The sequence below is a fragment of the Pan troglodytes genome, chromosome 13 (genome assembly GCF_028858775.2).
Source record: "Pan troglodytes isolate AG18354 chromosome 13, NHGRI_mPanTro3-v2.0_pri, whole genome shotgun sequence".
Lineage (NCBI taxonomy): Eukaryota > Metazoa > Chordata > Mammalia > Primates > Hominidae > Pan > Pan troglodytes.
In genome coordinates, this window is record NC_072411.2 from 129,191,166 (window position 1) to 129,213,063 (window position 21,898).

The window sequence follows — 21,898 nt, forward strand, 5'->3', positions numbered from 1 at the left end:
GATTGCAATTTATCAGAGGGCAGAGATAAGTAGGAATCAAGTTGTGAAGGGCTCAGTATGATGTGTTTAAAGGTTTTGTGTTTAATCCTGAGGACAGTGGAAACAAGATCAAATCTGATGATGATTATTATTATTATTATTTATTATACTTTAAGTTCTGGGATACATGTGCAGAATGTGCAGGTTTGTTACATAGGTATACATGTGCCATGGTGGTTTGCTGCACCCATCAACCTGTCATTCTCATTAGGTATTTCTCCTAATGGTATCCCTCCCCTAGCCTCCCACGCCCTGACAGGCCCCGGTGTGTGATGTTCCTCTCCTTATGTCCATGTGTTCTCATTGCTCAACTCCCACTTATGAGTGAGAACATATGGTGTTTGGTTTTCTGTTCCTGTGTTAGTTTGCTGAAAATGATGGTTTCCAGCTTCATCCATGTCCCTGCAACAGACATGAACTCATCCTTTTTTATGGCTACATAGTATTCCATGGTGTATATGTGCCACATTTTCTTTATCCAGCCTATCTTGTTGGGCGTTTGGGTTGGTTCCAAGTCTTTGCTATTGTGAGTAGTGCCGCAGTAAACATACGTCTGCATGTGTCTATAGTAGAATGATTTATAATCCTTTGGGTATATACCCAGTAATGGGATTGCTGAGTCAAATGGTATTTCTGGTTCTAGATCCTTGAGGAATCACCACACTGTCTTCCACAATGGTTGAACTAATTTACACTCCCACCAACAGTGTAAAAGTGTTCCTGTTTCTCCACATCCTCTCCAGCATCTGTTTTTTACTGACATTTTAATGATCACCATTTTAACTGGCATGAGACGGTATCTCATTGTGGTTTTGATTTGTATTTCTCTAATGACCGGTGATAAGTTTTCTTTTTCCTATGTTTGTTGGCCACATAAATGTCTTCTTTCGAGAAGTGTCTGTCATATCCTTCGCCCACTTTTTGATGTGGTTGTTTTTTCTTGTAAATTTGTTTAAGTTCCTCATAGACTCTGGATATTAGCCCTTTGTCAGATGGATAGATTGCAAAAATTTTCTCCCATCCTGTAGGTTGCCTGTTCACTCTGATGATAGTTTTTTTTGCTGTGCAGAAGCTCTTTAGTTTAATTAGATCCCGTTTGTCAATTGTGGCTTTTGTTGCCATTGCTTTTGGTGTTTTAGTCATGAAGTCTCTGCCCATGCCTGTGTTCTGAATGGTATTGCCTAGATTTTCTTCTAGAGTTTTTATGGTTTTAGGTCTTATGTTTAAGTCTTTAATCCATCTTGAGTTAATTTTTTTGTCAGGTTTGTCAAAGATCAGATGGTTGTAGATGTGTGGTGTTATTTCTGAGGCCTCTGTTCTGTTCCATTTGTCTATATATCTGTTTTGGTATCAGTACCATGCTGTTTTGGTTACTGTAGCCTTGTAGTGTAGTTTGAAGTCAGAAGACAAGAAATTACTAAGATCAGAGCAGAACTGAAGGAGTTAGAGACATGAAAACCCTTCAAAAAGTTAATGAATTTAGGAGCTGGTTTTTTGAAAAGATTAACAAAATGGACCACTAGCCAGACCAACAAAGAAGAAAAGAGAGAAGAATCAAATAGACACAATAAAAAATGATAAAGGGGATATCACCACTGATCCCACAGATATACAGACTACTATCAGAGACTACTATAAATACTTCCAAGCAAATAAACTAGAGAATCTAGAAGAAATGGATAAATTCCTGGACACAGGAATATACCCTCCCAAGACTAAATCAGGAAGAAGTCGAATCCCTGAATAGACCAATAACAAGTTCTGAAATGTATGTATCCAGCAGCACATCAAAAGCTTATTCATCACGATCAAGTTGGCTTCATCCCTGGATGCAAGGCTGGTTCAACATACATGAATCAGTAAACATAATTCATCACATAAACAGAACCAATGACAAAAACCACATGATTATCTCAATAGACGCAGAAAAGGCTTTCAATAAAATTCAGCATCCCTTCATGTTAACAACTCTCAATAAACTAGGTATTGAAGAAACATACCTCCAAATAATAAGAGCCATATATGACAAACCCACTGCCAATATCATACTTAATGGGCAAAAGCTGGAAGACTTCCCTTTGAAAAGCAACACAAGACAAGGATGCCCTCTCTCACCACTCCTGTTCAACATAGTATTGTAAGTTCTGGCTAGGGCAATCAGGCAAGAGAAAGAAATAAAGGGCATTCAAATAGAGAGGAAGTCAAATTGTCTCTGTTTGCAGATGGCATGATCCTATATCCAGAAAACCCCATTGTCTCAGCTCAAAAGCTTCTTAAGCTGATAAGCAACTTTAGCCAAGTCTCAGGATACAAAAATCAATGTGCAAAAATCACAAGCATTCCTACACACCAATAATAGCCAAATCATGAGTGAACTCCCATTCACAATTGCTACAAAGAGAATAAAATATCTAGGAATACAACTTACAAGGGATGTGAAGGACCTCTTCAAGGAGAACTACAAACCACTGCTCAAGGAAATAAAGGACACAAACAAATGGAAAAACATTCCATGCTCATGGATAGGAAGAATCAATATCGTGAAAATGGCCATACTGCCCAAAGTAATTTATAGATTTACTGCTACTCCCATCAAGCTACCATTGACTTTCTTCACATAATTAGAAAAAACTACTTTAAATTTCATATGGAACCAAAAAAGAGTCTGTATAGCCAAGACAATCCTAAGCAAAAATCTGGGTTTTAAGACCACTCTGTTAGGTTAGGGGAAGTTGGGGGCAAGGAATTTAAGTGAGTCATAGCATGTATACCAGCAGCATTGTAAGTGACCTGTATATGTGTGTGTACATGCATGTGGACATGGCTGGGAGGCTGACATAGGTCCCATAGCTAATAAAGGGTAGGGCTGAGACTGGATGGAACCCAGTCGGTTTCATTTCACAGTCTATGTACTTTATTGTTACATTGTTTTGCCTTTCATATTGTATTGGTAGGACATAATAATAGTGATATTTGTATTAATAATTTGATTAATAATTATATTACTTTGCTAGGACCATCATAACTAAATACCACAGTCTGGGTAGTTTAAACACATAAATGTATTTTCTCACATCTTCAGAGGCAGGAAGTTCAAGATCAAGGTGCCGACAGGTTTGGCTTCTCCTGAGGCTGCTCTCCTTGGCTTGCAGATGGCCTTTCCCCCGTGTCCTCCCATGCTCTTTCCTCTGTGCACGTGTACTTGGTGTCTCTTTTTGCATCCAAATTTCCCTCTCTTATAAGGATACTAGTCAGATTGGTTTAAGGATCACTCTAATGGCCTTATTTGTAAAAATTAATTATTTAGTTGATCAAAATTGTATCTGTTTTTCACATACTCCACAATGTTTTGAAATGCATATCTATTGTGGAATGGCTAAACAACCTAATTAACATAAGTTACCTCACATCCTTAGTTTTTGTGATAAGAGCCCTAAAAATCTACTCTTAATGATTTTCAAGAATACAATACATTGTTATCAACTGTAGTCACTGTTGTACAGTCACTGTATCATAGATAGATCTCTGTCTAACTGAAATTTTGTACCCTTTGACCCAGGGTCTCCCCAGCTTGCAGCTCTGTAGCCACCCTTCTGCTCTCTGCTTCTGTGAGTTCAGTTTTTTAAGATTCCATATATAAGTGAGATCATACAGTATTTGTCTTTCTGTGCCTGGCTTATTTTATTTAATGTACTGTCCTCCAGTTTCCTCCATGTTGTTGGAAATGACAACATGGAGGATTTCTTTCTGTTTTAAGGCTGAATAGTATTCATTGTGTATATGTTACCACGTTTTATTTATTCATTCACCTGTTGATGGACACTTAGGTTGATTACTGGCTATTGTGAATAATTCCTCAATGAACATGGGAGTGCAGATATCTCTTCAACCTACTGACTTCAATTCCTTTAGAGGAAACTCCATGCTGTTTTCCATAATGGCTGTACCAACTTATATTCCCACCAGCAGTGTGCAAGAGTTCCCCTTTCTCCACATCCTCTCCAAGACTTATCTTTCATCTTTTTGATAATAGCCATTCTAACAAGTGTGAGGTAGGTGATACCTCACTGTGGTTTCAGTTAGCATTTCCCTGATGTTTAGTGAGCATTTTTCACATACCTGTTGGCCATTCATATGTCATCCTTTGAGAGATGTCTGTTCAGGTCCTTTGTCCATTTTAAAAATTGGGTTGTTTTCTTGCCTTTGAGTTGAGTTTCTTATGTTTTTTATATTAATGCATTATCAGATGTATGGTTTGCAGACATGAAATTTTTCCCATTCCATCAGTTGTCTCTTCACTTTATTGATTGTTTCCTTTGTGGTGCAGAAGCTTTTTCATTTTATGTAATCTTGTTTGTCTATTCTTGATTTTGTCGACCATGCTTTCAGGGTCATATCTAAAAAATTATTGCCCAGACCAATGTAATGGAGCTCTTCCCCTCCATTTTCTTCTAGTAGGTTTACAGTTTCAGGTCTTAATGTTTAAGTCTTAAATCTATTTCGAGTGGATTTTTGTACATGGTGTGAGATAAAAATCTAATATTGCCTTTCTGCCTATGGGTATCCTAATGGCTTCCGTTTAACTCCATCACATCTTTAAAGGCCCTATCTCCAAATAGTCTCTTTCTGTAGTACTGGGGTTTAGGGCTGCCACAGGTGAATTTTGAGGATATACAATTCAGCCAATAACAATAACATAATAATACTATTATTAATATTAGTATTCTGCTAAATGCTACCAGTACTTCAATAGTTTAGTTAACTCATATTTTTTGTTCTCATACTCATTCCTGTTGAAGTGAAATTAGAAAATTTAGCAAATTAGAGTTTTGTTTGTAAAATATTCATGAAAAGATTTCAAATTAATTTTTTTAAGTGTTGGCTATTAATGACTTCTTGGTCAAACTTTAAGCTTCCTATGGGAACTTCACTGTAGAGTTCATGATTGAATATTTTCAGGGTCTTCAGTAGATATCGGGGAAAGGCCAGGGAATATGAAATCCCAAATGTTTTCCAACCCACAGTTAACAGCTAACTGTCTATATAATCTTCCAATTCAATGGAAAGGCAGAATTTAAAGATGATGTTAAGAGTAAATAAAGGAGAGTGAACTTTTATGTAAGATACAGCTCATGTCAAGAACTAAATATATTCATAGTTGCAATGTCTTTAGGTGATTTCTGAACAAAAGAGAATAACCTTTGTTGTCCGACATGTTTCAGTGAATTAATGGAGATTGTGCATGTATCCAAGGACTACAATTCAAGAAAGACCAAAGATATACTTTGCTAATAGTTTTAAATAACTAGAGGAGATGTTTCTCTCAGAAATTTTGGTTGTTCTCAACCCTGGCTATCTATTAGAATCATTTGGGGAGCTTTGTACAGTTACCAGTGCTCTGGCCCCAGAACAAATCAGAATCTGTAGCTAGTGGAGTTGGGGTGAGGGAGTGTGCACAGAGATGGTAGTGTGCAGCCCAAGCACTGGAATTGCTCTATAAGCTCCCCAGGTGATACTAACAGGTCTTTATCTCCTCATCTCCTCTTAGGAGAAGAGTTCCCTGAGAATCAAAGTGAGAGGCCCACATTTATTTTTATATCTCCCAAAAAGCTGTAGCAGAAGGTAGTGGGTGCTTCCTGTTTTTTTTTGTTTTGGTTTGGTTTGGTTTTTTTTTTTTTTTTTTTTTTGAGAAAGAGTCTGGCTGTGTCATCCAGGCTGGAGTGCAATGGCACTATCTCAGCCCAGTACAACTTCTGCCTCCCGGGTTCAAGTGATTCTCATGCCTCAGACTCCCAAATAGCTGGAATTACAGGCACATGCCACCACGCCCAGCTAATTTTTGAATTTTTAGTAGAGACTCAGTTTCACCATGTTGGCCAAGCTGGTCTCAAACTCCTGGCCTCATGTGATCTGCCCACCTTGGCCTCCCAAAGTGCTGGCATGAGCCACCATTCCCGGCCTGACTTCTTTTTTCTTTTTAAGTTGAAGGTACACATAGTATCATCCACTGGATGTCCTCCATGCTTTATACATAATTTTAAAAATATATAGAAAACCTATATTGTGCCAGGTATGAGGAAGATAGCTTCTTCCCCTCCCCAATGCCCACCTCATGTAAAGAAAGATAAGAACCAAATTATCTGCCCTCAGGGAATGTGGTCAAATGGAAGAAAGAGAGACAGGGAGGGAGGGAGAGGGGGTGGAGGGAACTAGTAAGGCATCAACAAAAATAGCTACTACCTGTAAACTAATGCTAACCAAAGAGAAGGGCAGCAGATGGTTGGGAATGTTTAGGGATGGGGTGGGATGGGACAGGTGGATGGATGGATGAAAGGAAAGTGGTAATAGTTTCCTAATTTGTCTCCATGATGAAAAAAGAAGCCATTAAGACCAACTTTCATCACATTCCAGTTCTTATTGGAATTGATGCAATTAAGAAAATGTAAAATAGCATGTTTTTTGTGTATTCTTTAGGCTTGAGTCTTTACTTTTGAGGAATGTTAACACAATACGGTGAATTTTAATGATTACTGCTTGTGTTCCTTTCAGAAAAATGCCTTTTAACATGTTTCTTATTAGAGAGGAATGAAATTTTTTTTTCAGGTCTTTAGTGGTTAGGAAAGTTGCAGTTCACATGAGCACCAATTAGAGACGATTATAACCCGACGGTGTGGTTGTGCCATTTAAGGAGAGCTCAGCTGACACTTTTTGAAATTGTGGAAAAATGTTAGTTTGAGAGCCAAATGGCAGCGGTTTGGCCCTAGAAGAATTACACAGAGTTCTCAGTAATATAGTTATTCTAAGGCCTTAGAAATGGCCTGGCCCAGACTGCCTTGGCACTCTGCACCCTGGAAAGAGAGGTTGTTATGAGCTCAGAGCCACATGGCCTCTCAAGCCCTGGGCTTATCCTGGAATCTATATCATTACACTCCCCATTCAAAGCTGTTTCTACCTTATCACCTAAGTTTGTTTTAACTATAATATACAATCAAAAAAGTTAAGTTCTTCAGGAAGCAGTAATGCACGTGCTGACCATCGTGAGCTATTCTCCAGCTACCTTAGAGGATTGTCGGTAAGATCCTCTGGTACTTACATTCGCTTTGAGAAGCATCTTGTGAACAACTACAGAGAGGTGGGAAGATCATTATTTTAAAACTTATTTTAAGTTTTAATGGGTTCCAGCGATCATTTTGGTGATGCATTCTTAAGACCCAAATTATGAAAGCTGACAACCTAACAGGTGTTGGAAGACTGCAGCAGGACATCTCTGCCATTTTACATTTAACATTAGTTACCTGGTTATTTTGGCTGCTCTCACATGTGGGAAGAGGGTGGGTGGCACCATCCTCCTCCTGCCATGGCTTCTGAAGCACAGGATGAGGTTAAACGGAAGTCACCTGCTCTTCTTCCTGGGTGGTCATAGCTTGCATTCATTTAACGACTGTTGATCGAATACCTGCCATGTTTCCGGTGCTGTGCTGAGAGGATGGCAAATAAAACAGACAGCACCCAAACCCTGAGTGGAGAAACTGGACAGTAAAGAAGACAGGGACAGGGGAGAGAGAAACAGAGATACATAGATGAGTTTTTATCATCTATAATTTCCCTTGCGGGAAAGAAGTGATTAATTATTAATAGTGAGGGTGATTGATTTTTTTAAATTCTGAATATTGATATTTCTTAGACCATAGGTTCATTTTTTTCAACAAGAATTTGTGGAGTATCTACTATGATCAAGAGAATGTGCTTATGGATTTAAGAACCCATGATTTAATAATCCCTTGTTTTGTTTTTATTATTTTATAACAAGGTAATAGTTTTTAGCTTTCCCGTGATACAAATAGACTTTAGTGACAATAAAAGTATTAGAAGAAACTAATGATTTCTAGCCGCTAGCAAACAAGTTGCTTTGTTCTTTCAACTTTTCATCTGGTATTAAATATCATTGCCCACTGCTCCCCCGACCCCCACCAACCAAAAATAAAGAAAAAGAGAGAAAGAGACGGGAGAGAGGATGAAGAGATGCACAGAGGGATAAATAGGCAGATGGATTGATAAAGGTAGTTAAATTTGGAGGCCATGCTATGAAGAAAATAAATCGGTATGGTTGAAAAAGTAATGGGATTGGGAGAGGAAACTAGGGAGGTGAAGGTTCACCAAAGACCTTTCTAAGGAGATGATAATTAACATTTAAGTTGAGGCCTAAAAGAAGAGAAGGAGTGAAGGGGGGCAGTGCTTAGGGAGAAGGAGAGAGTATGTTCATATAATACATGTTCATACACGTATGGCGGGATGTGTTAGGGGTGGGGGCAGGCACAGTGGGGAGCGTTCACCCAGAGGGACTTGCCTTCCTACAGTATCGAGGTGGGGGAGAGATTGGTGTGCTTGAGGGTACTGAAAGCAGGAGAAGTTGCCAAGCAGTGAGTCAGGCAGTAGACTGGGGCCAAGAACTCACAGGACCTTGAGGGCTCAGGGAGGGTCACTTGGCTGAGGGGGCTGTGAGCTCTTCTTTTGGATGCCCTGCCTGGCTCTGCCTAACATCTTGATGATATCATCAGGGAGATGCAGTTGTAGTGTCAGAAGGTGGGAGACAGGAGCCCTGTTTGCACACCCTTCCCAAACCTCAGTCAAGGGATCCATGTGCTTGTTTTGCAAGATCCTGGAACCATGTAAGGTAGCAAGTCACTAATTAGAAAGTTTGCGGTGTTTTGAATTAAAGCTTGTTAAAAGTTGTCAGAGCAGGTTAAGCACTCTCACCTTGCCCCAGGGGCATATACAGCTTTTCTGAATGTTGTTTTGATGTTACTCTTTGTTGTACAATATGCAGCTTTTTAGCATCTAGGGTCACTGATCTTTGAGAATGGGACCACAAAGTCATGTCAGCCCAGCTGTGTCCTCCCATCTTGGTTTTGCTGTTCACAGTAATGTATTTGCATGCTAGGGAGGCCATAACAAAATACCAAAGACTGGGTGGCTTAAACAACAGAAGCTTGTTTCTCACTATTCTGGAGGTTAGAAGTCCAGGATCAAGGCACCAGCAGGCTTGGTTTCTCCTGAGGCCTTGCCCCTTGGCTTGCAGGTAGCTCTCTTCTCACTGTGTCCTCACTTGGCCTTTTCTCTGTGCACACACATCCCTGGAGCCTCTCCCTCTGCTTATAAGGACATCAGTCCTGTTGGATTAGGGCTCCACCCCTATCACCTCATTTAACCTTAATTACCTCTTTAGGGCCGAATCTCCAAATACAGTCACATTGGGGGTTAGGGTTTCCATAAATGAATTGGTGGGGGGGACATGATTTAGTCCCTAACAAGTAACGATTATCTACCGAGTGCTTAGCACACGCAGATGCCAGGGTCAGTGCTTTACTTGGATTCATATATTGCAGTCTCCATGACAGCCCTATGAAGTCCCATTTCAGAGATTTGGAAACCAATACACAGAAAGATGAAATGAGTTGCACAGATTGTATGATTAGTGAGTGGAATTCAAATTGTGTGCTATCAAAGTACCATTGAACTTCACACTGTTTCTCAATCTCTTGGTGTCCCCTCTGGGAGTCCCACTGTGAGTGAGTGGGACTTGCTCAACTTGCTCCCACGCCCCACTAAGCTGTGCCCGCCTCCATCCTGAGGCGTGCAGTCCCACTCTGCCTTCTCCCTAGAGTCACATATTAGCATTGATGTAGTCACCTCTGCTAGCCAGTCATCTGGCCTCTCCAGACACGTCCCCCCGGCCCTTGTGTCTTTAGTAATAGCTGCAGGAGTAGGTTCCATATTTGACTGATTCCCCAGGAGACATGCAAGCCTGGTGTTATCAGGTGTTACCTATCATCACCAGTCCCCATTCAGGGTGTAGGTCACACATTCTGCTGGGAAGATAAAAGTTGTTGTTGTTGTTGTTGTTGTTGTGAGTGTTCGTCTATGTTTGGGCTACATCTTTTGTACTCTGACATCTTTGTTAGAATTCCGAGTGGAGAAATGACTTGGGGCCCAGAATCTTCTAATTATTAGGTTTCCTCTTGCCCAGAAATGCTAACAGAAAGATCTGTCTCCCTAGTGCTCAGAAACGTTAGGACAAATGACAAAAGCTGCAGCAAGTGATAAAGGAAAGGACACTAGCCAGAGGCAGTGAGCTGCAGGAATCCTAAGCATGACACAGAGACAGAGGGATCATGGTGTCATTGACCTGCATGGCTTCTGGCAGTTAGACCAGCTCTTCGGCAATGTGATGTTTCAAGGCCAAATCAGCCCTTATTGTGTTCCTCTGTCTTTCTAGCTTATGTGTGTCCTCCACACCTGCTTCTGTGCTCTTGTTTACTTACCACTTCAAGGTTGAAAAAGATAAGAATATTTCTTGATTGGTGGTCTCAATGAGGTATCTTTGAAGTTTATGGAATTTCCCATTTGTAATAGATCTTAGCAAAAATCGATTCTATATTCATTTTAGTGATACTGCCCATGGGGGCAGAAAGGTAGGATGAAATTCACCCCAGATTCCAGTCTTGTTTTAAGCACAAATAACCAAAGGGCCCGATGTGAAGGCACATAAAGTACTTGATATGGTTTGCTACTACTGACAGTGGGTAACATGCAGGATCTGGTGTGGAACCAGCTCAGTAATCTAAATGTAAGAGCTAACACTCGAAAACTCTTAGAAGAAAATATAGATGGACATCTTCATGACCTTGGATTAGGCACCAAGAGAATAACAACCAACAAAAAATAGATAAATTGAACTTTTTCAAAATAAAAAAATGTTTGTGCTACAAAGGGTACTATCAAAAAAGTGAAAAGAGGCTGGGCACAGTGACTCATGATGCCTGCAATCTCAGCACTTTGGGAGGCTAAGACATGAGAATTGCTTGAGGCCAGAAGTTCAAGACCAGCCTGAGTCTTGAAGTGAGACCTACTCTCTACCGCCCCCACCCAAAAAAAAAGAAGAAGGAAAAAAAAAGTAGTGAAAAGATCATCACAGATTAGGAGAAAATATTTGCAAACCATGTATCTGATAAGGGACTTTTATCAAGTCTATATAAGGAACTCTTACAATTCAATAACCACAAGACAGCCCACTCAGAAACGGGCAAATGATCTGAATAGACATTTATCCAAAGAAGATGTACAGAAGTCCCATAAGCACATGAAAAGAAGCTCTACACCATTAGCCATCAAGGAAATTCTGATCAAAACCGCAATGAGATACCACTTCACGTCCACTAGGATGGCTATAGTAATTATTTTTAAAGGCAATCTTAGGCTAGCAAGGATAAAGAGAAATTAGAACCCTCACCCAAAACTGATAGGATTGTAAAATTGTATAGCTGCTTTGGACAATAGTCTGGCAGTTCCTCAGAAGGTTAAACATACAGTTTAACCTGAATATATTAATCACCAATTTTTAAGAGAAATGAAAACATATACCTACACAAAAACTTGTATGTGAATATTTATTTTAACATTATTCATAATAGCCAAAAAGTAGAAACAACCGAAATGCTGATCAAATTGATAAATAAAATGTGGTATATGCATACAATGGAATATTATTTGGCCCTAAAAAGTAATAAAGTGCTAATACAGGCTACAATGTGGATGAACCTGAAAGTATTATGCTAAGTGAAAGGAGCCAATGACACATGGCCACATTATATGATTCGATCATATGAAGTGGCCATAATAGGCAATCCATGAAGACAGAGAGTGCATTGGTGGAGCCAAGGCCTAAAGGTAGTGGGGTGGGCAGTGAGAGAAGAAATAGGGGGTGATTGCTAATTGGCATTGAGTTTCTGTTTGGGGGTGATAAAGATGTTCTAAAATTGATTGTGGGAATGATTATACAGCTCTGTGAATATCATAAAAAGCATTGAATTGTCCACTCTAAGTAGGCGAATTGTGTAGTATAGAAATGAAATCTCAATGAAGCTGTTGAGTAAAATCTCAATGAAGCAATTATTTTTTCTTAAAGTAGGTATATCATCCTAATAATAGAGGAGAAAAACTGAAGTTTACTATATGGTATTCCAAATTGAGCAGTTTGAGTTTAGGATGAAGGATTTTTCTGTGTGTGTGTGTGTGTGTGTGTAAATCTGGAATATTGAAATTTTAAAGATGCCAGATTCTTGGGACATATCTTCTTTTTCACAGACTCCAGGAGTTGGATACCCAGTCCCCAATCCCTCTTTGAGTTCATTCCCTTGATTCAGTTAGAGCTAGACATAAGACTTTTTTTCTTCCCCTTCTGCTCTTTTGAGATCTCTTAAAGGATTTTAAGATTTTATAAAACCATACCCTGGTTAGCGCGATAAACCTCAAGGATCATAATGTATATGCCCGGAGCTGCCTTATCTGACTGGTAATAGTTCTCTTTAGCATAGAGCAGCCTCAGAAATCTAAATGTCTTCAGGAGCCAAACAGATAACCAATAAATCTCATTAAAGCAGTGACAAATTGTGGGGCCTATTGAGTCTCGGTTTCATAACTGAAATCTGGGTTGTAGTACACAGGTTGTCCTAGGAATAATGATACCTTCTTTTTGTAAGGATCAAATGAGATGGTGTTTAAGAAGGCACCGTATAACACGTAGCAAGCTATACAGTTATTAATTTGGATATGAAATGAAGTCTGCTCTTTTCTCAAAAAATTTGTAAAGATTAATTGTTATCATTTGATTGATATATAACCCATAATCAAGATAATTAACATAGCCATCACACCCAACAGATTCATCTGCCTCTTGGTAATTTATTCCCACTCTCCTCCACCCTTATCCCCTACCAGCCACTGGTCTTCTGTCTCTATGGTTTAGTTTGCATTTTGTACATTTTTTTGTAAACAGAAACATACCACATATATTTTTGTTGTCTGAGTTAATTTACTCAGCATAGCTACTTTGGAGTTTATCATGTCACTATGTGTGTTAATAGTTCATCCCTTTTCATTGCCAAGTAGTAGTCCATTGTACAGATATACCATAATCTGTTTATCCATTCACCTGATAAACATTTGGATTTCCAGTTTTTGGCTATTGCAAATAAAGCAGCTATGAACATTTGTAAGGACATATGCTTTCATTACTGTTAGGTACATACCTAGGAGTGAAATCGTTGGGTCATGTGGAAAGTGTATGTTTACTTTTTTGTTGTTGTTTGTTTATTTTTTGTTTTGATATGGAGTCTCGCTGTGTTGCCCAGGCTGGAGTGCAGTGGCGCGATCTCGGCTCACTGCAACCTCTGCCTCCTGGGTTCAAGCGATTCTCCTGCCTCAGCCTCCCGAGTAGCTGGGACTACAGGCACCTGCCACCATGCCCGGCTAATTTTTGTACTTTTAAAGTAGACATGGGGTTTTACCATATTAGCCAGAATGGTCTCAAACTCCTGACCTTGTAATCTGCCCACCTCGGCCTCCCTAAGTGCTGGGATTACAGGCATGAGCCACCGTGCCCGGCCGCATTTATGTTTTAGTAAACTGTCAAACTGTTTTCCAAAGTGCTGGTTCTATTTTACATTCTCTCCATCAGTGTTTGAGAGTTCGAGGTCCTCCCTATCCTCCCCAACACTTGCTATGGTCAGTCTTTTTAACTTAAGCCAATCAAGTCGATGGTAGTGCCATCTCATTGTGATTTTCATGTATGTTTCCCTAATGAATAATTATGTTGAACATCTTTTCTTGTGTTGATAAGTCTGTTACTTTGGCATCACTTCACATCCAGCCTACTCTGTGCATAAGAGAATTTCACTCTTTTAACTGATTGCATTGGAATGCTGACCAACATGTCATTAGGAACAACTGTGGATTTTCTGTTACTTTGTATTTAACTGGGCATGTTTGTGAAAGGATCCAGAACATCCTCCAACTTAATTTTCTTTGTATGTGTTAGGTTATTTCGATGCTCTAAAATTTTGACCAAATGATTTTTAAGGTGTGGCCTGATTTCAAGGCAAAATTAGGGGTTATCAACTTATTTTATTAGATGTCTAATTCTGTAAATGAATATATATACAGAAGTGGATTTCCACTTGAAATAAGCTGTAATATTGACATCTCGCTATATTCAGAAATAAGATGTTTGAGTTGGGAGGGACCTTAGCAGTCACTCTCTTCAGCCATTCCCTTCATGCCCCCTGCAGCACTCATAAGGGGGTTCATCTTTCCACTGTCAGAGATTCGAGTATCTGGAAGGACCTTGTACAATAAGCATACAACAAAAAAAATTCTCCTTTTGTAGATGGTTGCTAACTGACCTTCATTTGAAATTGTTTTATGGTAGTTATTTGATGGGAGTTATCAGGTGAGATTTAGCCAGCCAGAGCAAGCACTGCCTATTAAGAATTTCATTGCTGTGTTTTTAAATATATGTAAAGCGTAAAAAGGGGTGGGGGAGTAGGCAGAAAGAGCCTAGAATCTGTATTCCCCTCAGTCTGTGATGAAGGAAGCCCTTTGCAAGCCTTGGTTTCACAACCTCAACATGGCATGGGCTTTGCAGTCAGTCAGGTCTGAGTTGGAATCCCAGCTCTGCCTCTCCTTCTCCATGAACGGGGTCATGAGGGATTATGGGTATTTTGTGGGTAGGGAGGTATATTATACCCTCCTCGTGGGGCAGCTGGGATGCCTACCTGAGATAGGAGATGGAGGGCACTGGCACCAGGAAAGCACTGGGTCTGTTTCCTTTTCTTACCTCTTTCTCTTTCTCCTCTTCCACATGTTTTCTCTCATCACTTATCTTAGGTCACTTATAGAAATCGTTCTTTTTACTTCTATTTCAATCAATTTTGGAAATTTCTCCAAAAAGATAGTAATGGTAATGAATACTTAAGCAGTAACATTTAGCAAGTCCCTTTTATGTACCAGGAATATCAAGTACATTTCATGCATTTTTTTTTCATTTACTTTTCACAAGAACTCATGAAGTAAGCTGCAATTAAGGCAGAGAGGAAACGGAATGAGTGATGGAGTCAAGGTGTGAACCAAGCCCTAACTGGCCCCAGAGCTCTTAATCACTCTGTATATTGCCCCTATATCTAATTTTAGGAATGCTCAGTTGTCTGTGTTTCCACCCCCATCCAGATGATGATAATATGAAAACAGTAACAGCTGGTGCATACCTCGCACTGAGCACTGGTCTGCCTGCTTTCCACATATTAACTCATATAAGGCTCACTGTAACCTGTCACAGGTTCTATTGCTGTCTCCATTTTTGTGATCCCCATTTTTTAGGTGAGGAAATGAAGGTGCAGAGACGCTAAGTAACTTGCCCACTTACTCAGGTTCACATAGAGTTACAATTGATGTTCAGTCTGTCGTTCCTAATGCCTCAGGTGTCTTTCCCCTATCACTTCATCATTTCTTAAAATTCATTTTAAGCCCATTTCAGACCAATCAGAGAAGAGATGGGAACTCCCTCCTGCTTAGCTTAGACATCCGAGCTACTCTTTCCAGTAACCTGTAGAATTCTTTCCTTATCCTTGCTGCAGTCTTTCTAAAGTGGTGATATATTGGACATTTCATCCAAAGGCTGAACTGAGACTAATGCCTAAGCAAGAAAGAAAAAATAGCAAATTCATTAACTAGGAATCTATTTACAGTCAATTCCCAAGGCTCATTGTGCAGTCAGTGGTTCTGCATCATTTAGAGTTGCTAATAAATTAAAGTCTTTGTGTCTTTCCAAGTGCCTTGATATTTACAAGTCTCATATTTTACCATAGGAAGTGGCTTCAACAAGCATATTCATGTGTTGACAGTTCTAATTAATACAAGTAATTAGCCCTGACAGAACTGTGAAAAGGAGACCCATTCATAAATTTGCTAATTATGTTACTCTGCTCAGAATTTAATCACAGTCTAGTCTTTAATCATTTCTGTATATGGGCAAAAGGCCATCTTACTAAATTCTTCAGGCTTTTACATTTACTTCTGGCAAGAGGATTTTACTGAAATTAATTTGTGGCTGCAATTTAATTTTCCAGTATGCAGGAACTGGTAAAGAACACAGATTATAATCTTTCTGGAAAGAAACAAGAAAATGAGAAAAGGCAGACAAGGGAGGAGGAAGGCATCAAGTACATACCATATGCTTTCTTACATGTAAAGCTTGTACGTTTCTACCTATTTTGATGCCTTTTCTGAAAATAAAGATAGTCTTATTTAGGCCACTGGTAGGTTTATGGTACAGAAAATTTGAAGATGGTTGGTTACTTTGATCCAAAGTTGAGCCCTCTTCTCTTGGATGTAAATAGCCTACTTTTTCAAGTGCTTTTGTTCTTGAGCAGGGGTTCTCAACCTTGGCACTATTGGAACTTTGGGATGGATGATTCCTTGATTCCTTGTCGAGGTGAGTGTGACTGCCCTGTGTATTGTGCAGTGTTGAGTAGCATCCCTGGCCTCTACCCACTAGATGCAAGCGCACCTCTCCCCTAGTTCTGACCCCCAAAAGCGTCCCCAGATGTTGCCAGTTGTCTCCTGGGGAGCAAAATCACCCCTGGTTGAGAACCGCTATGCTTGAGAGTAACTTAAGATAAAAAGAAGAATCCAGTAAAACTTCTATATAGAACACTTATAGCAGCTGTAGCAAAATCAGTAAAGCACCTTTTCTTGGAATCATTTACCAGGCATCATGATACAGAACTCAGATTTGGAATGATATTCCTTGAATTACAATACTTCCTTCCTACTTTTTCAGCATTAAGCTCCCTCTGGTCCTCTTAGATAGAAAGTAGAGTTGTGCTTGATAGTAAAGTAGCTTATCTAAAACCCCTTTACTTTTCTTTTTGTTAGTAGATACACTGGGCTCTCCATATTCATGGATTTAACATTTGAAGTTTTGACTACTCGCGGGTGACCCCAGTGTTCTGAGTAATCAACTCCCAGTGTTCTTTGTCTTCCTTTCCAGTTCATTGATTCCTTACTTTGTGGTCTTGCTCTTCTCCCTCCACTGCTTAGACTTCTGGTCCTTATAAATACCTTCCATGCCCTTGCTTCTCACCCTTCTTCCACTTACCTGGAAAAATCCCAGACTTGAGTGAGCCTGGCCACTAGGCTTCTTGGAATGTGGATCTGGCAGCTAAGCCTTATTAGAGAACATGACTCAGCAGAGCAGACTGAGCCTATTATACATGCACATTAACCTCTCAACTATCCTAGACCTCCCTAAGAAAATGGAATCCACCCCTAGGCAATGCCCCCAGCCTCCCATCATGAAAACTACAAACGAACCTATTCTGTACTCACCACCCCCTACTTAACTCCTTCCTTCCTGACACCTGAGCAGGGAAGTCTTCTTCCCTTATCAAAAGCTAATCCTTCACCCACCTACCCCAGCTTCTCAGAAAAATATTTTGTCATTGATTATCCCCTTTTCCCTTGTGTCTTCAGCCTCTCAGTCTCTACTGGATCCCTCCCATCAACACTGAAAGATATTCTTAGTCTCTCTCCTCTCCTATCTTGAGAGAGAGAGGAAGAGAGCAAGTGAGTATGCAGTAACACACAGCAGCCTTTCAGTAACCATCCTTCCCCGTTCCATTTACATTCATATTGTCCTCTTCAACTTTGAATCTTGCCTCTACTACTACAGTCATGTTGCTACTCCCATTAGTCCAATGAAACAGTTCTAGCTAAGATCCCCTGCACCCTCTATGTTGCTAAGGCCTGGAGTCACTTTCCTTCCCCAAATTTACCTAACATAGTTAACTACTCCTTCCTTGAAACCATACCTTTTTTCTTTCTTGTTTTCCCAATGTCACACATTCCTGGCTTTCCTACTATGGTCTGATCTCTTTCCTGGGTCTTCTTTGTAGGCCCACCCAACTCCACTTTACCTTTGAACATCAGCCTTCCTAATGACTTAATTGTAGCTCTTCTTTTCTTCTCCCAAGGCTTTAGTTGCTATTTATATGCTGGCAACTTCCAAATTTATCTCTTCAGCCCAGTTTTCTTTCTGAGCCTCTAAAATTACATATAAACATATTCAAGGACATCTCAGATGCATCATGTACAAACTGAATTTATAATTCTTTTATACCTTTGCAACTCATTCCTTTTGGCCTTTTGGACGTAGTGAGTAACCAAGCCTTCTTGATGGTAACTCAAGATACATCTCAAATCCTTTCACTTCTTTTTACATCCATTAATGAAAGCCACTGTTCTTTACAAATGGATAGTAGAAGGTGAGGATGTAGAAATAAGAGCCAGGTCACACAGGGCCTTTTAGGCCATCTAGGACTCTGATTTTTCTCTGAATGAGATGGACCCCATTAGAGGGTTTTGCTCAGAGGAGTAACATAATCTAACTCAACTTAGAAGGACCACTGTGGCTGCTGTATTGAGAATAATTTGTAGAGCATCATAGTGGGTTGAATGTTATCCTCTGAAAGATATGACCACCCAGAACCTCCAAGTATGACCTCATTTGAAATAGGGCTCTTTGCAGGTAATTAAGGTAAGGATCTCAAGATGAGATCATCCTGGGTTAGGGTCAGGTGTCCTGATAAGAGACAGAAATGGAGAAAGCAGACACAGATGAATGAGCCATATGAAGACAGATTGGAGAACAGTCACAAGCCAGGGAACACCAAGGATGGCCAGCACCACCCAAGCTGGGCTAGAGGCATGGAATGGGTTCTCCTGCAGAGCCTCCAGAAGGAACCAACCCTGCCAACAACCTTGATGTCAGACTTCTGGCTTCCCAAATTGCAAGAGAATAAAGTTCTGTTGTTTTAAGGAACTCAGTTTGCAATAATTTGTTATAGCAACCCTAGGAAACTGATACAAGCATCAAGGGTAAAGGCAGAAGGCCAGTAGGAGTCCATTGCAGTAATCCAGGCAAGAGAGGACTGCGGCTCCACTTAGTAGCTGTGGAGGAGGTGTGAAGAGGTCAGCTTCTGGACACATTTTGCAGTAAAATGAAAGGATTTTTTGACAGAATGCCTGCAATTGTGTGAGAGAGAAGTGAAGAATGACTAAGGTTTTTGGCCAAAACCACTGGAAAGTTGAAAGTAGTTCAGGTTTACAGGAATTAGAGTTCAGTCTCAGAGTGGTATACATTGAGAGAATTAGTAGAGCTCCATGTGCCATCATCCTGGAGCCCTGTTGACTTTTAGGGATGGCACCATGTTTGAGAGGCTACAGAGGAGACCCAGAGCCAGTAAGCAAGACATAGAGTTTATAGAGAGGACTTACAGCATAGTCCAGTGGCAGCGGGCTAGACAGGAGAACCGCAATTGCTTGAAAAAGCACGAAGTTTATAGCAAAGACACAATGAAAAAAAAACACGGGCCGATATCACTGATGAACATAGAAAAATCCTCAAAAAAATACTAGCAAACTGAATATAGCAGCACATCAAAAAGTTAATTTACCATGATCAAGTAGGCATCATTCCTGGGGTATAAGGTTGGTTCAACATACGCAAATCAATAAATGTGACTCGCCACATAAAAACCATATGATTGTCTCAATAAATTGCTAGTTTTTCCAGCATTATTTAGGAGAGTAGTTAACTACTCTCCTAAATAAATAGATCCTTGATGCTACTCATCTTGGAGCTATGGAGAGTTCCCCAGGTGAGAAGCAGGTCAATCACAAGAAATGCCTGCAATTTGGACCATCTGTCCTTGCACTCTTCACCGTAAGGCTCATCCTTGGTATCAGTTTTCTCTGCCTATGGTACCTAACTATATAGAAGGGATCCTCCTAGGGGCCTCCTCAGTAGCCCGAAAGCAACACTGTTCAGTAGAAGTATCTGCAGTAATGGACATGCTCTGTGTTTTCATTGTCCAACATGGTAGCCACTAGCCACAAGTGCTGAGCATGTGGAATGTATTTACAAATGGATAGTAGGAGGTGAGGATGTAGAAATAAATACAACATAGTGCAACTGAGGAATTGAGTTTTCAGCTATGCATAATTTTAATTCATATAAATTTAAATAGCTATGTGTGCCTGATACATAATTTTAATTCATATAAATTTAAATAGCCATGTGTGCCTGGTGGCCATTGTATCAGTGCGGATCTAGAGCATTGGTTCTAAAAGTGTTGCCTGGAAGCTTGTTAGAAATGCATATTTTTGGACCCTGACCTCAAACTCCTGGACTCAAGCAGTCCTCCCACCTCAACCTTCTGAATAGCCAGCTGAGACTACAGGCATAGGCCACCACATTCTTTTTAATTTTTTTTTTTTTTTTGGTAGAAATGGGAGTGGGGTGGGTTGTGGGGAGGTTGGGAGCATGGGAGATCTACTGCACCAGAAGCTTTGCGTGTGAGACCCGGGATTATGTGTTTTAATAAGCTCTGCAGATGATTCTGTTGTACAATAAAATTTGAGAACCATTGCTGGGTCCCACTCTCAGAGTTCATGATTTAGTTGTTCTGGGATGAGGTCTGAGAATTTGCTTTTCTAACAAATTCCCTGATGATGCTGTGATGCAGATCTGGAAATCATCTGAGAACCTGTTATAGAAGATGGACCAACTCTTTGTGAGGTGGCCCCCGTTCCCAAGAGTAAATTGCATAAATCCCACATAACAAATATTTCAAGTCAGGATCTCCCAAGTGTACCCTCCATACTTGATGAAAATCTTCCTAGCTTTTTTCCCATGATCTGGTAACAAACTGTGTCTGGCTTATAGGAGGGCTGTTAAGTACTTGTTGAATTAATAAAGAGATTATATAAATTAGCCTGAATAAAATATCTGAAGTTGAGAATTCTTTTTTTCTTTATTTTATTATTATTATACTTTAAATTTTAGGGTACATGTGCACAATGTGCAGGTTTGTTACATATGTATACATGTGCCATGTTGGTGTGCTGCACCCATTAACTCGTCATTTAACATTAGGTATATCTCCTAATGCTATCCCTTCCCCCTCCCTTATCCCACCTATAACTTTCTGCATGTGATGGCTTTTTGGCCTTCATGATAACCTATTAGTGGAATTCCACTTTTCTGATCCGTAATTCTACAACTCGTTGTAGAAGTCATTGCTGTGGTAATTTTTCTGTCTGTAGCTTGATAAATTTTAATTGTTATAGTGGAAAGAAGGTAATTCTTAACTAGAGAAGGGTGTAGTATGTCCACACCCCCAAGAGGCATTTGCAAATGTGTGTGTGAGAGGGCTTTTGGGTTGTTGAAATGATAGGTGTCAGGGTAGAGGGGTTACAATTTTCATTCAGTGCCAGGGGCCCAGGAATGTTAAATACCCTGCAGGCACAGGACTGTCCTGTACAATGAAGAGAAACTCTGTAACCTGTTGGTAGGTGACAGTAATATTTCTTCAGTAAAATTACTTCTAAGGCCATGACTCTCTTTTGCTAGTTATATCTCTTCATGAGCATTTTGTATGAGTTTTACTTATCTCATAGGAGGGTGAAACACCCTCTGTCCTGCTCTTGCATAACATAATTTAATTCTTGCAGCAAATATTTAGTGCTGTGTAGTTTACAAAGATAGGAGACATGAGCCTACCTACAAAGAAGTTACAGTACCAGCAATAAGCTGGAAATGATATAAGAGTTGTATAAACTGGAGGAACCCAGAGGGGATATTACCTGGTTTATCAGTTAAGGTTGAACCAGGAGACAAAACCAGTGGAGACATATATTAAGAGCTATTATTGCAAGGAAGTGCCTATGTGATTGTGGAGGCTGACCAGGCAAGTCCAAAATCTGTAGGGCAGGCCGTCAGGAAGGGTGAGCAGGAACTCTCAGGCACTTGGCTGAAGCTGTAGTCCACAAGCAGAATTTCTTCTTCTTCAGGGAAGTTTCAGCTCTGCTCTTAAGGCCTTTTAACCGATTGAATCAGGCTCATCCACATTATCTAAAATAATCTCCCTTAAAGTCAGCTGATTATGGACTTTAATCACATCTA

At 40.0% G+C, this 21,898-nt stretch overlaps 1 protein-coding gene across 9 annotated transcripts in view; it reads left to right on the forward strand.

Moving 5' to 3' along the window:
* Positions 1 to 21,898, forward strand: part of RHBDD1 (rhomboid domain containing 1) — a 194,741-nt gene that overhangs the window by 141,926 nt on the left and 30,917 nt on the right. The gene's annotated exons all lie outside the window — the stretch shown is intronic.